This window comes from Cupressus sempervirens, chromosome 5, assembly GCF_028749045.1.
Source record: "Cupressus sempervirens isolate cs-2001-9-10 chromosome 5, ASM2874904v1, whole genome shotgun sequence".
In the NCBI taxonomy this organism is placed as follows: domain Eukaryota; kingdom Viridiplantae; phylum Streptophyta; class Pinopsida; order Cupressales; family Cupressaceae; genus Cupressus; species Cupressus sempervirens.
In genome coordinates, this window is record NC_143122.1 from 910,174,204 (window position 1) to 910,189,065 (window position 14,862).

The window sequence follows — 14,862 nt, forward strand, 5'->3', positions numbered from 1 at the left end:
TTTCATGTAATTATTTAATATTGAAAAAGTAAATTAAATTTCTAATATTAAATGTGGGGTCAATGGGTTAGGTAGCACATAGTTTTAGCATGTGGTTTATGTAATACCACTTGGTGGTTTTGTGGGACTTGCTACTATATAAGCAACCCCAAGGGTAGTTGTTGGCAGGAGAAGATAGAAGGAAGAAAAGCAAGAGTCAAGTGGGACAAGGCTTGATAGGTTAGCCAAGGGAGAATTTGTGAAGGTTGGAAGCATGGCATGGAATGTGTGGATTCATGCTTGTTCACATGGATTGCTTGGGGGTGGCTATGGTATTGAAAGATTCCATGGTTGTATTGCAACAATACTTTTGTTGAATAATACATGGTGATAGATTATTTTGGAGGCTAGGTTTTTCCCTCAATGAGGGTTCCCAGGGTATATCTTGTGGCACATTTTTATTGGTATGTTGTTTATTCTCTTGCATGTGAATTTAAATTCCATATTTATTTCAAATCTATTATGGGTTATGTGGAAATGGTTATATTATTTATTGGAAGTTTCCTTACAGAAAGCCCATTTTCACACATTCTACACTCTATTTGATAAAATCCTACTAAATCATAAAATCTATTGGAAGTACTACATAGTAAAGCATATGCATCATAAACTTATCAAGAAAAATGGTTAAACAATTATGTCCTATTGTACATACACATTGTTGGCGCTCAAACTTGTAGCCCAAATTTTGAGCACCATTGAAGAAATTGAGCCCTATAAATGCTTTTAAAATGATTTTGTACCCGACTGTACCTTTGAACCCCATGAGATTTTTTATGATTCTAGCACCTTCCATTTAGCCTATCCACCTATTCCATAAAGTTAAATTGAAATTTCAAGAAATTTCGTGAAGTCCTATTTTGAGCTGGTGTCATTTTTGCATTTCCACCTAAGTGTAGTATAGTGATAGGAGGCTGTGTTTTCCATTGAATATCTCACACCTAGAAATGTTTCATGACTTGCCACTTTGGGAGTGTCTATTTTCCATATCCAAGAACCTATGTTTCAGATTTTGAGTCTTTTTGAGTCCGTTTGACTAGGTTTTGAATTTCTCAAAGTTGGTCATTTAAATTTGTCATGCTGATGCACATTGTTTTTGAATTTTGGGAGGCCCTATTTGACATGTAACTTTTGACCAGTTGATAAAAATGCTGAATTTTATTTTGCATTGCATTTTAAAGGTCAGAGACTTGTTATTTTTCAAGTTTTAGCTCTTGATGAATCCATTTGATCAGTTTTCAAACATGATTCCAAACACAATTTATATCTTTTTACTGGTCTCAGCATTTGCAGATTGTTTGGTATCCCTGTTCGTGATGTTATAACTTGAGATTCATGATTTCCTAGATCAAATGGATTGTACCACTATGTTTTCCTCAAAAAAATATTTACAAATTTGTCTACACATTTTTTGAGGTCAATTCCATTTGCAAAAAATCACTTTCTGTTAGTGTTTCTAATCTGCAAAATCCAAGTAGCCTAATTTGAATGTCCACCATTTGTGCCTAGTTATTCTTCATGAGCCTAAATTGTAGATCCATAATGTCCTTATGACAGAGAATGTGTGTCCCAGTTTTCATTTCCCCATGTGCTCATTTGCCTAGATTTCCAAGCTGATTCTAGAGCCAATTTGTTGTTTTTTAACATGTTTTCTTGTAGATAAATTTGAGAGGGAATCTTTGACAATGAATATCTTTTGACTGGGGATTTTTCATGAGACAAGATTTGGTGGGATACAAGAATGCGAAACAAAGATCCAATGTGCTAGTTTTCAGAGCCTGGTTAGGTGATTTGGTCAGTTTTTAAGGCCAGTCAAAGGACCTCTTGACACCAAATTCACAATTTGCAAATAAGTGGTAAAGAGAGTTTTAAATGTTGTTTCAGTGATGGATTTTGTTTTAAATCAGTTCAAGATACCAAAATGATTAATTTGAAGTATAAGTTGTCTAGAAATAGAATTTTTTTAAGCCGAACCTGCTTTGGGGTCCGACTAGTCCTGTCAGATTGTTAAGGTACTAATCTTTTATTGGAAAAAGGATAAGTTCTAATATTTGGATCTAGCATCTTTTATTGGAGATAGAATTTGCACAATTAAATTTCCATCTAGAGGTGCATATCTATCTAGGATGGAAGAAGACTTGAAGAATCCAATGTGCTCCGTATTTTTTGTTATAATTGTTGAGTCTTGTGACAACCATCAAGGATCGAGCAAAGGGAGTTTCAAGCTCGTGAAAGGATGTTAAACCTGAGCAACATCAATGTGACCATGTTTTTTATGGTTAATGTCCAAACGAAGCAATTCAATTCAGAAGGACAAACAATTTTCTTAGAAGATCTATTTAATGGGCATAGGTAGCTATGGATGAGGATTTTGGGATCCTAGCAAAGATGTTCAGTGCCCAGAAATCAATTGCGAGAGTGCCAGAGATAGATGCCAAATTTAAGATTGTTGTCCTAGCTTCATGATAGGATCATTGCTTGGTTTATTTGTTGCATGAATGGTAGGAAGGGAAAATTCTCTTTGAAATCACTTGTGTAATAAGAAACCATGATTGAGAGCCAAATACTCATACCATTCAGTTCCTTGAATGCCATGGCTAAAAGAAAATAGAGAACTAGCAAGTAGCTGCAACCAGTAGAAAGGAGGCAAAGTATGCATGAAGAGGTAGCATTTCAAAAACAAGGTGCCAACAACCCACACCTACGCGAATAGAGCTAGAAAATTAGCAAGCTATCCATGCAAATAGGGGAGTTCCCAATGCATGAAGAAAGAGTTCACGCCTTGTTTGAAAATAGGATCATGCTAAAATGGAAGAAGACCACCATGCCACACTGGAAGAGAAGGCAGTCTCACATAAAAGGAAGACAATGAAGCTGTAGCAATAGACATGGAGCTCACACAAAGCCTCACAGCTGGAATCCATAGGGTGCACAGGCAGGGAATGCCCATTTTGAAAGGTAAAACACACTGAATGAAGCCATTGCAAGCAAACAAAGCCCACATAGTCAAACAAATTAAACTCACACTTTTTAAAAAGGAATCAATGCCAAGTGAGTATCAACATTTGTTTCAAAGGAACTCACAAAAAATGTCTCGCAGAGAAGATGAAATTAGTCAAAGGCATCAGTAACAGAGGAGGCAATGATTTAGCTTGAAAAGCAGCGCAAAGGTTAGCAATAATAATGGCAGTGAAGAAGATTTCTTGAAATGTATGGTTGTTCAAGTACATTTCTTAAATATTTTCTCTAGAGAGCATTGAAGTTTCTTTTCTTCACCTACCTATTATTTTTAGTTCTTGGCGACTACATTTTGTTGTAAGGACCAGTCTAGATACATTATAATCGGCTAATCTTGTTGCTATGATTATTGTTACTTTCAGATCTATTTTAAAGGTTTGTGTTTAAGAAAGTGTGAGTAATAAAATTAGTGCAATTCTTTAGTTTTAAAACATAACCAAGTGCAGGAGAATTGGGGAGATCTCCACACAGAATAGGGGAAGTTCACAACAGTCAAACAAGCTACCTCAAGTCAAAAAAGGAGATAGCTCTTTATGAAAAACAGAGATAAAATAATTAAAAGGCCAATATCCCACATTGGGAATGTAGCATTTCTCAAAGTATTTTAAATATAATTACAAGCACATAACATAATGCCACCAAGGACATGCCTTTTAAAGGAGCAAATGGCTGCTTGAAGGGTCCACTCATGCAATTAGCTAGGAGTAAAGGTGTAAATTTTGAAAGAACATGCACGTATCGGTAATGACATCAGCAAGGTTGAAGTCGCTTGAAAGTTGAAAATTTGGGAAGGTGTTATGGCACCATCAAAAAATGGCAAGGTTTTCTGATGGCAACATAATGCCCTATCGAAAAATCTTGAAATTCGGTGAAGTATGTGGGAAGACGGGTGGGTCTCGCTTGAGGTCCTCAACCAATTAGAAAAGGACAAGTGGTAACCAAAATAGTGACAAAGCAGTGATGTGGCACTCTAGAGTAGGTGATGATGTGGTGAGATTTCAGACAGAATGAGGAGATTGTGACATGTGGAAGATCTTGTGGTAGGCGCTATGTTGCCAATGGAAGTTGCTCAGAAGTTAACCATAGTGACATAGCACCCTTGCTGATGTGGAAACTTCATCAGCGATGAGTAGGTAGTTTGTGAGCCAATAGGGAGCTACCACATGGCAGTAGTGACGGGTCCGAAGGTGAATGACATGTGGTGGGGGCAATATGGATAGTGACTAGGTGATGACAGAGCAACCAGGCAGCCAATTAGGAGATGCCACGTGGCAACCTGGGTGGTGCTCAGTGGGCCCATTGAGCAAGAAGATTCTAAATGAAATATCAATTTTTAATATATTATTTGTTTTAAGGGCTCCCATACATTTTTTAATGCATAAGTGGGTATTTTCTAAAGTCAAACTTTAAGGGAATTTTCAAATTTTTGAAATTCAAAACTGCAGACCAAGGTTAAATAGCAGAGGAGTAACTTTCACAATATGATTCTGGGGGTTTCCAGTATCCAAAATAGATGCTCCAATATACCATCGAAATAGGGAAGAGTTTAATTTTTCATTTTTGGAGTCAGATTATGCACATGTATTCATCAATTTGCATTGTAGGTCAATTTGTAAATTTCAGGGCATTGGCAATAGAACAAACAATTTTGATGATTGAACACTAGAGTTTGTTAGAGGGCAGATTAGCAAATCTTTTGAAGCTTGAATGTGGAGAAAAAAAATTAAAAATGGTTGTATTGGCTTCTTGAAGTCACTTTATAACTAGTTTTTCACTTTTACCATGAACTCATCTTTAACATCAGAAATCAGTTACGATGGTGAATCAAATATCTCAAATATTTTTGCCTTGTAGAGCCATAATGATGAGATTTTGATATTCAGTTGAAGAGAGAAGGTATAGAGAGGCTTTTGATCTTCTTGGGAAGGAATTCTAAGGGTATACCTATCAATTGTAGATTTAATCTGAGAATTCACTTCTTCCTATATATCTCTCATTCTTTCTCATTGTGGTGGTTCTAGTTTTTTGTTACTGAGAAACCAGTTGGTTCCAGTTCTTTGGAGAAAATTGGTACATTACTATGATACCAAGGTTTTGGATCCATTTCTTGATGCATTCCCATGACTATGACCACATTCTTCAGCAAATTCTTCTTGTATGAACAACAATAGGAAGATAAATATAGATAGGTCAGATCTGTTAGGTTGTTTCATGTCTTTCATTTCATGCATATGACTGTATAATTTCAAGGAAATAATGCAAAGAGCTATAGATGATTAAGTTTCAGTTGAATCTTGTCTCCATTCTCAATGAGTTTAAATTTTTTACGGTCTCTAAACAAAGAGCTTAGGTCATAGTTGCAGTCCCTTAAGACTGTATGTTGTTTCATTGTTGTTGATAATTCAAGGAATTGTATAAATGCTTCATAGAAATCAATAGGGTTGCAGATTTATTGAGGAGGATATCAGGTAAGAATGAGATTTAAACTGAACATAGATGTCTATTTACAAGTTAAATAGATAGATCTATATTTGAAGATACACATATGTCTCATATATTCATATGTATGTTTGTGATCCATGAATTTGCCCAATGGACTAGGTACTAATCAGCTACAGGGTCACTTAGTTTTTGGTGCTGCATATCTGAGGGTTTCTTGAAATCAACATTATCAATTAAATGTTCTTTCCATTTTATGTTGAAGGACCTAAATAGAATTCCCTCACTCAACTTGTGAATATTCTAGATTCTCATTTAGCTACTATAGATCTGTGTCATTTCATGAGTTACTAGGAGAAATAAGGGCTTGTATCTGCTTAATAGATTCAAGGATTTTTTTTTGCACTGGTATGATATCATTGGAATCTAAGGTCTACCCACCTAGGTTTAGCAAAGCCTAAAGTAGAAGAAGGGTAATGCCTTATAGTTGGCCTGTTGTCAGAAATGGCATGTTGAAAATGGGAGTTAGCTACCCGTAGATGTGTCACTTTCTCAGTGGGATAATTGAAAACCCTCCAGCATTTTCAAACACCAACACACATCTCACCCACCTACATGAAAAAATTCCTTAAATGTTAGAAGTGTATTTAACAAAGTCAAGGCTCATAATAAATTGGGTGCCTATATACCCTCTAATGCTTTGAAAAAGAAATTGTCCCAAAATAAAAAAAAAATACATAAACGAAAAGAAAAACTATGAAAACCTCTTCAAGCACCAAAGAACTCTATTACTTTGTTTCTATATCATTGGATATCTATGTATCTAGTTCTTATCTATTGGGAATGTAGTATAAATTAGGTGATTGAGGAGGGCTGAGGGGAATGTAGTATCTAGTTCTTGTCTATTGGGAATGTACCAATATAACTTGTACTTTAATTCACCAATTAAATCTTCACAATATAATTTGGTCCGATTGCATGCATGAAATATTGAAAGAAATAAAACATTCATAACACTTGACACAATATTTAGTAACCCAAAGACCTTCCAAAAAGAAAGTAAAAGTGGGGTGAGGATGATACCCACAAGCTTTAGTATTGTACTATAAATTTACCCTATTAAAGCTTACAATTGATCACTTATGGTGATCTACCTTGTTAGGAGCAATAAGGACTATTAGGTCCATGTTGTGAAAGGATTTACACAATACAATTAAGTATGCACTTTGTTAGGAGCTTTAGCACAAGACTATTAAGTCTACCTTGATAGAGGATTTGATTGATGTACCTAATAGGATGAACCAATAGTAGATCTTTGATCTATAACTCTATATTTTGAATGAGATTCCTTTGATGTATAATGATCAGCCTACTATCATGGATAAGACTCTACTTTTCTTTATACTTCTTGTATCCTTCTTAACTCGCACTCATACTACTTTTTTCATATTACACATTCTCATTTGGGTATGAAAATATGTATTACATATATACCAATCCAAATCATTACCTTCTGGATTTGGCTACAATACCAATTTTATTATAGTTCACTAAGTCAGTTCGCTAATGTAACTCAGGTTATGAAGATAACTTAGGTGATGTTTTGACACTTGGCAACACTGTCAACTCAAAAATCTCTAGCACTTTGTTGAGACTCATGCACAATCCACATTGATCACTTGGGAGTTGTATCAACTTAGTTAGCAATGGGTGACATCATTGAACATTGAAGAACTCGGTAGACACTAAAGGGCTTAGCGAACATTGAAGAACTTAGTAGACACTAAGGGGCTTGGTTGACACTACAACTTGGTCAACACTATCTTTCTCCTTTATTAACATTGCTATCTTGATAAACACTAATAATATTGGTTAACAAATATATAGATAGGTATACACTACTAATTATTTTTGAAGCTTAATAGTAACTATAAATATCAGTAGCAATGTAACCAAAATGATTGAGTGTTTAGTCCCTAACTTGACAAATGATTTGACCATAAGGTCAACTATATCCCCCTTTGGTATTAGAGACAAAAACCCTTATCATACCAAAATAATGAATATTCAAAATTATATGTCAAAACTCCCCTTATTAATATACTTGGGTTGCCAACTCATTTTTTACTATTGTGCTAACAAGTCAGTAGAAACTAACTTGGTTTTTTATTTTTCCAAATTGTTTTTGTATCTTTTCTATACATATTTCTTCTTCCTTCTTATAGATATGTTTCCTTATGATATATGTTTCCCCCTTGTATCTTTCTTTTGTATGATATAACATATTTCCCCCGTTTTGACACAAATGTCAAAAAATGCATATTTAAAAGGTAATACCAAAATGCGAAATAAAATCACTACGTACCTTCAAAATAATGGAAATGGTTTTGTCCCAATTTTCTTGCAAAACTTTTGAAGCATGTAAAGCTATCTAAAATGAAGCTAATAGTTCCATCATGTGATCAATAATAAAGAAGTTGTTGTCATAGATCAATGTTTGAGCATGAGAAATATGTTTTTGCATTGCATCCATGTTGGAAGTTATCATACTCTATATGTCTACAAGTGTATCCCTTATCCTAGTTTCTTCCCTCAGTACCCCTTACTACAAATCTGTCAAATATATAGTCTTCACAAAATGTGCAAAATTGGTGCTACGATCAAGTGACAACTGCTATACACTTGCCTTCTAATCAATATCTATTTGTAACAAATTATCATTTATTTCCTTGGTAAGGTTGGATGTGTCACTTAACTTCACAAATAAAAGAACAAGATTATTTACTAATTTTTTTAAAGAAACAAGAATGATGGAAAATTCCACTTCATGAATGGTAATTTTCTATGCCACTTTCTCCAAAAATTTGTTCTCAAATTTCCTTTATGCACTCTACAAAATTTTTTCACGTCTACTCAATTCATCATGAAATTTGTGAACAATGTCAACAAGTTGATCCAAAATAGATTTCTTTTCATCAACCTCAATACTTAGTGCATCAAAATATATGCCTTTAATATATTCAAGCACTTGATTTTTCTCCTTCTTTATTTCTTTGAGCTTCTATTGTCTATCCCTTTTCTTCCATAATTCTCCCAGGGCTTCCATTTGGTCAGGAGTTAGATTGAAAAGATTCCAAATATTGTATAGCAATTTCTTCCTCTAGATCAATTTTATCATTATAGGCTTCTACATCTTTACCCTTTCCTTTCTGAATAGTAGAAGGAATAATTTCTTTTCCCTTGCTCAAATCTTTAGTGCTTGGTTGAGGGTTAACCTCAACTATCATTAAACTTGCAATAGCATCAAAAATAGTATCAATTACAGGAGAAACATCAATAATATTAGGAATAATTGTAGTACCTTGTTGAGACTCGGTCTAGCTTGCTGCTAAGAGGAGTGGAGATTTCTTCTTGGTAGATGAAGTGGTAGAAACTGTTAGGGTAAATAATTATTTATTAATTATTTATTCTATTGCTTAAGCTTACTTAGGTCATGCATTTATTTAATATTTTATATTTAATGCATGTAGTGGTTAGTTGTTGACAACTCGGGAGTTTGTTCCTTTTTTAGCATATTCCACTTTTTGTGGATGTGTGCTGAGTTGTCAATCTTATCTTCTACCTCCTTCCAGCTTGTTCTACAAGCTTCCATGAGCTCTTTATATTTGGGATCTCTCTCATTGTAACATAATATCAATAACATCATTTCTTATTGTAAATACATTTCTTCTTGTGTTTGCATTCATGGTGTCTCTCATGTCCGTTTAGGGTTTTTGCCCGTGCTCCATGCTCTTCCCTTCTATGGCTTCTCTTTGATAGGTTTTGCATGCAGGTGATCTTGGCATCTTCGGAGTTGGCTTTCCTCAACTCCAACATGGTATCAGAGCCTTCCTGCTGCAGCTTCGTTGAAGAAATTTTGAAGCTGTGATTTGAAGTCACAAACCCTAGTTTGTTTGTGTAATTTTTCTTCAAATCAAGGGATCAGTGATTTTTTGGAGCACTTTGGGACCAAACAGACATCACCATTGGATCCAGAAGGCCATTTGCAGTCAGGATTCATATAAAACTTGTCATTTTTGGAGACAGGGCAATTTTGGCAAATTTTTGAGGCTTCCAGGAGTCTACCATATGGTCGTACGGACGCAGCGATGGATTTTTTTTAAAAATATATATATTTTTGACTGCGCCACCGCCGGGCCACCACCGCGCCACCTGCGCGCAGCCTGCAGCGGCCGCAGCAGGCAGCGCCGCCCGCGCTCCGCCGCGGCCCGGCCTCCTCCCAGCCGCCGCCCGTCCTCCACCCTCTGCCAGCGGCTCCTCTGTCTCCACCGCCCTACGGCCACCACCTCCCTATTCTGCCGCCCCTGCGGCCACCTCCGCCCGCCAGTGCCGCTCAGACAACTCTGCAGCCCGTCAGCAATCTTCAGCCACTGCGGGGGTGACACGTGGCATGGGCGCCACGTGGCACCTTGCCACGTGGACCTGCCACATCACCCCTGCCACGTGGTTATGCCACGTGGCACTCTTTTTTGCTACAACAGCCTCCAAGCCGTCAAATTTAATCGCATGAGTTGCTGACGTCAGCGCTGCATCAGCCCTTGCATGCACCTCTCCCGATTGCTTTTGGACCTACCTTTGGTTTTTTGGCCATAACTCTTGCATACGGAGGTATTTTTATGATCCAAAAGAAGTGTCGGAAAGCTAGTTCTAAGACAGAGATTTTGGTGTAGGTATTTTAAGGTTTTGATGCTATTTTATTGCTCATTTTTCTGTTGAAGTCTGAAGTCCTATTTTTGACTCCGGCATGCATATCTTTTGCATCCCATATCTGTTTTTGGAAAACTTTATATTTTTGGAAAGCTGGTTTTCTCATCTTTTCAGAAATGTAGTCCTTTTTCTTTTTTTTTGGCCTCTGCTCTTTCTATCATAGTTTTGGCGTTTTTGCTCTATGGTTGATATTTTGAGTGTTTTAGGCCCGAGGATCATTTTCTTGGCATGGTTTTCTTTCTTTTCGGCTGTACTTTCTTTTGGTTCAGCTCTTTTTTAGTTCTGATCATTGTAGCTATCCTTTTGAAGCATTTTTTATTCTCGCACTGAGATAAATTCACTTTTGTATTTCGGGAGTCATGAACGTTGTTTTGAGTCAATTGTACTTGCACTATTTCATAAAGCACCATGGGGGGGATTATTGTTTGCTGCTTTAGGGATTCTCCCTTTGTCAAGTGAGTGTCCCTTCCATGACATCAGCCCATGCAGAGTCAATTAGACCGTGTCTTTATCGGTGTCTATACCTCTTTCCCTCTCTCCTCGTTCTTGGTTCGTTTGCAGGAGATTTTGGCTCATTTTCTCAGTTGCCTGTCATCACACCCCGTCTGCATTAAGGGGGGGTTATGTTGTGTTCTAATGCATCCTTGGTTCGATGGTTCGATAGTGTAAACTATGTATTCAGTGGTTGATCCTATATACAAGGCGATTGCAATGGCTGGCTACCTATGCATTTCGGTGAGATGGATCATCTACCATATAGACATGCTCAGTTCGTGCCTTCTTCTTCCATGGAAGGTTCTTCAGATCAGCAGTTTGACAGTTTTGCAGCTTTTTCATGCTTTAGTGATGCTTCTTCTTCATGATCATTCCTTGTTCCTATTTTAGGGGACAATTTCCCTAGTTGGAGACTTCTTCAGCTCTTCATTGGGTTCTTACCTCTTTTTGGGGGAGGGTTTTTCCCACGTGGTTTTCTCTCTTTCCTTGCTTACAGAGGTTGCATTCTTCTTGCATTGTACATGGGTACCTAACATGGCCTCATTGCCGGGACCCATTATGCATTTCATCTTTGTTTTGTGAGCTTAAGGCATTTCCCTAAGTTGCACTTAAGGGGGGGTGTTAGAGTAAATAATTAATTATTAATTATTTATTCTATTGCTTAAGCTTACTTAGGTCATGCATTTATTTAATATTTTATATTTAATGCATGTAGTGGTTAGTTGTTGACAACTCGGGAGTTTGTTCCTTTTTTAGCATATTCCACTTTTTGTGGATGTGTGCTGAGTTGTCAATCTTATCTTCTACCTCCTTCCAGCTTGTTCTACAAGCTTCCATGAGCTCTTTATATTCGGGCTCTCTCTCATTGTAACATAATATCAATAACATCATTTCTTATTGTAAATACATTTCTTCTTGTGTTTGCATTCATGGTGTCTCTCATTTCTGTTTAGGGTTTTTGCCCGTGCTCCATGCTCTTCCCTTCTATGGCTTCTCTTTGATAGGTTTTGCATGCAGGTGATCTTGGCATCTTCGGAGTTGGCTTTCCTCAACTCCAACAGAAACAGTACTGAGCATTCCACTTAGTAGAATTACTTCAACAATAAATTGGGTTCTCGATGAAACAAATTTTACTACAATTGACTTGCTATCATTCTTTGCTAAGCTAGATGGCACTAAGGCTTTGCTCAGAGAGAGTGGCATAGAGTACATTACCTATGCTCCTATCTACTCAAGAATAGAGTCTTGAATGCTCTATATTTCAAGACAATCTCCACTTGCTATTTTTTCTTCCTCATCCCCTTCCTCATCTTCTACTACATTATCTATCTCCTCATCATATTTATCTTCATCCTCTTCATCATCTATTTGCACAATATCCTCAATAGGTTTATGCAATCCATTTTTTTTTCCATGTAATTATGTTTGACTTCATAACTGATTCAATATCTTTTGACAGAACGTGGAATACATTGAACTTAGGGGTCATGTTTTGTTCATTCTATTTCAATGATTCCTTCACTTCCTTGTCAGATAGATTTAACATAATCTATCTCAAGATTTGTTCTCTAATGTTATTTCCTTCAAAATAACATCTAGAAATTGAGTAGTTCCACTTAGCCATTTTAGCCACTAGGGCTTCTTCAGTTTTCTTATTTTTTTCCATGCTCTTAGTATCATACTTTAGAGACTTAAATTATGACATACATCCACCTTCTTGAAGTCTTTTCAGTCTTTGTTTGAAGGTATCAATAGTCTTCCGAAAGGTAACTTATTGCTCTTTCTTTGTCATCTTTATCTTCACCCTGCAATTTGACATTCTTCCTACATTTTGTAGTTCTTCTAGTGGATACAAAAGGAGAGGACCCTATAGGCCTTGTTATTGTAACCTTCACCTTTTTATTGAGAGGCTCTTCTTCATCTAGTTCTATTCCTCTTCTTCTATGTCATCTCCCATTCCTTTTGTCAGTAGAAGATGGGAGCTAGATTTCTTGTTGTCTTTCAAAATCTTTTCCTACTTTATCTCTTCCTCTCTTTAGGGCTTGAGGAAGCTTGATTTATAAAGAAATCTTTTCCTTAGCCTCTTCATAGGTACCAAAGTATGGTGCCTTAAGGTCCACTGGCTCAATTACAAGACCCTCAATTATGTCTTTTGTATCATCAATATTCACCTCATATTCAAGAGGTTTTACCCATGCTACCCTTGGCCTAATTGTCTATATATGCACCTTGTGAAAAATCCACAAGGAAGCATATATCTTTCTCATAATCATCTACTAGTTGTTTGGTTATCTTGAATCTTATCAACATTATTTCCTTGAATGTCTCAAAGTATACATCCATGATGCCCTCAAAATTATCTTCCCTTTTAGCTATATACTCATTAATTTGATATACAATAGGTATATTCTTCCTCCATGCCACAGCACCTTTGGAAGGGAAAACATTTTGAATATTAAAGAATAGATAGGTTAGGAGTGATCTAAACTTGCAAAGAGCTATCTTTAACATCTAGATGCTCTCTTTATTTTTCCTTAGTTGATTCAATTGTAATTCGAAAAGGTCAAATGCTAGATTGTTCTTGACCACTTTGTATGCCAAGTCCATAGCTTTACATGGAATGTTCTTCAATTTTCTCGTACTATAAATTTTGTGAGCATTCACATGGATTCTAAATTTGATTTACATGTCTATAAATCCATTCTATTAGAAATAGGGATTACTGAGATGGGGCGAGGGGTGAACAATAATACACAAACTTTAGTTACCAATTGGATATTATTACTTACTTTAAACCATATAACAAAGCAATAAAGTAATGCTAAATAGTAATAGTAACAATACACAAAGATAACTCATGACACTATATTTTGTTAACTAGGAAAACCTTGGCCAAGGGAAAACCCCAGTGGGGATGATACCCACTAGATAATATATTGATATAAATGTTCCTTGTTAAAGGATGGAATCTATTAGGATTCAATGAGAAAATTCAGTAGAACAAGTCCCTATTAGCAAACTTTGAATTGTGATATTAATATTAGGATTTAACTGTGTGATTTTGAGTCAAACTCATTGACCCATGTTTCATGAGTAGTGATTCAACATGAATCCATCTCTCATGAGAATAAATGGAACACTTAGCACTCATTGGATCTAGGTGATGCTCACAGGGGTGAAGCACCAGGACTTCCTGGGAGGTCACCCATCCCAGTACTACTCCAGCTTGAGCGCGCTTAACTACGGAGTTTCCTCCATGGTTAAACTTTGAATTCCTATTGGGAGATTCCAACCCTTTTAGGAAATGTAGTATAATGTATATAAGGAGAGCCCACTGCTAAAACATGCAATTTCAACTACAAGATGAGCTCACTAATTAAACAAGTAATTTACTGTTAGTTTCCTTCCTTGTTTGATCTCTCATCTTTAGCTCGATCTCAGATCACCAAATAAAACTTTGCATATATTCATTTCACAAAATTTGAATCACTTCACAATCTTATAAGATAGAACTAATACACCAAGATTTCACATTTCTTATCACAGCAAGTCCTTTACATAAAATATTGATGGGTCAACTAAGACCAAAATTCACTTTTACAGGTTAGAGTAAACATCTAGCATGTTGGCCCTAATTGGACAAGCAATACACATCATCACCAACATGTATACTATCTCCATGTAAATTTTCTTGACATAATATGACATCTACAACATGTTATAAACAAAATTATACACTATTGTAAACCAAATTCTATACTTAGACAATTTTTTGATAACCAAACACTAACTATCTTTATTTCTAAGGTTTCCTATCAACATGCACATCATGTTTTTTCATTAATGGCAACAATTGTATATCACTATTAGCCAGTTGTCAACAATCTTCCTCTTTGTCTTTGATGGCAACAAAATAGGGAAAATTGGCTAAGTGACAAAAACTTAACTATCAAAATAAATATTACATCTATTACAACTTTATATATATGCTACCCCTTGTAATATACTTCATACTACACATGTATCTCTCACCTTTTCATCTTTCCCAACAATCACATCAATGAAAAAGGTCAAAATGTCAAGATTCAGTCCAAAACTGTCAAA